This window comes from Pinus tabuliformis, chromosome 3_1, assembly GCF_031772625.1.
Source record: "Pinus tabuliformis cultivar Carrire ecotype Pingquan chromosome 3_1, CPIR1, whole genome shotgun sequence".
Taxonomy (NCBI): Eukaryota; Viridiplantae; Streptophyta; class Pinopsida; order Pinales; family Pinaceae; genus Pinus; species Pinus tabuliformis.
The window spans coordinates 584,669,227-584,671,178 of NC_142301.1; positions in this window are offsets into that span (position 1 = coordinate 584,669,227).

Consider the following 1,952-nt stretch of genomic DNA (forward strand, 5'->3'; position numbering starts at 1 on the left):
AATATCGCTCTTAAATGCTACGGGTGATTAGTCCGCTTTCGCGAATGAGCCGGAAGGTCGTCGAGGTATGGTTGAACGATTTTTTTGATGTCATGGAAGGCATAATTCATTACCCTCTGAAACGTCACCCCTGTGTTCTTTAAACCGAAGGGTAATTTTTGATATGCGAATGTGCCCCACAGACAAATAAATGCAGTCTTTGATTGGTCTTGTGGGCAGATATTTATTTGATTATACCTGGAGAATCCATCCATGAATGAAAAGATTTCGCATCCGACGCATTCATCAATTATCTAGTCAATGAAGGGTGTAGGGTAGTTGTCCTTTGGACAAGCTTGATTTACGTCCCTATAATCGACGCACACTCTAATTGTTCCTTGTTTTTTCATAACAAGGACAATGTTCGATACCCAATCGATTAGAGGAACCGGGTAGATGAAACCAGCATGGAGAAGTTTTTCAAATTCTGCCTTAATGGCAGCAGCTTTCTTGGGGTACACCTGCCGTACCATTGTCGTACTGGTTTGACATCTGGATACATCTTAATTTCGTGTTCAACGATACTCGAGTCAATGCTTGGCATTTCATCATATGACCAAGCAAAGACATCTCTGAATTCGCGAAAAAGAGCGTTATATATCTCTAGTTCTGAAGGAGAACAACATTTGCCGACATAAATATTCTCTACAACATCTGTTTTGGTCGAGATATTTATGGCAATAGTCTCTTCAATATTGGACAAGTTTCGCTCGGAATCCACCGTGTTTACAGTATTTGATAGGAATTCAAAAACTGAAGGATGATACAGGTCATCTTGATTATCTTCTCCACAATCTGGAAGAAGGGAACGATGGTGGGAATCATTCCATGGTGTCCCTTCAATTACCATAGATTGGACAATTCCTTCGTCGGTGACATGCACTCGCGACCAAGGATCTGAAGGGTACCATATTCTCTAGACCTATCTATCCAAACGCTTGATGAGCGTTGATTTGGGTTTTCCTCCCATGCTAGGAACATTGATTGTTACAATATTTCCGTTGGGCATGGGGCAAAACCACTGCATGATCCATGTCGATATCGTTTTCTGAGATCTTTTTAGAAGATATCATGTTGCAGGTTCCTATCGATGCTACTTCCGCCAGATTGATTGGGGGTGGAAGAGCGAAAGTTCCCATTAGTATAGGATCTTTTAGTAGGCCTACTCCAATATTCTGAAGCAAATGGGGGCTTCCATGGATCATGGGAATGCTTCCAGTAACTTGAGAACCATTGGGGAGGAAGTTTTGTTGATCGACGATTGTAATCCCTCCTTGAAAGGGAAATGCAATCTTTCTAAAATAGGTCGACACAACAACTGCCATGGCATATATCCATGGTCTTCCTAGTAGGATGTTGTAATCAAGATTCCCATCGATGACTTCAACATCTATTTCTACCGTTTTCCCTCCTAGTTCAACTTTCAAGTTACTTAGGATACCATATGGGGTATATGTCCTCTCGTCGAATGCTTTTAATGTCGTCGAAGATCGCGACAAGGTTGGAGATCCTAAAGTTTTCCAGCAACTCATCGACATAATGCATGTAGATACTCCCTCATCAATAATCATTCTATGAATAGTTTTGTTGAGGGCTTTCACTTGAACAAGGAAAGCTAGTTGAGCTGGCAATTGAGGATCATATCCTTTATGGTCGAAGGATACTAGATTGGAATCCTTTGGGTCTATCCCACCAATGGCTGATAATAAAGCCTACCTTTGGGATGGGCAATTTTGTAGTACTTCAAGAGTCGACATAGCGGATGGCGATTGGGCCAAATATTCCACTATATTATAATGCTGTGCCGCTCTAGTGCGGGGATTAAATGTCGACTTGTGTACTACTCCCTTTGGCGGTTTTATCGTCAATTCAGGAATGGTGGGTGGCACAACTTCTGTCGAAGTTGTTGTCGA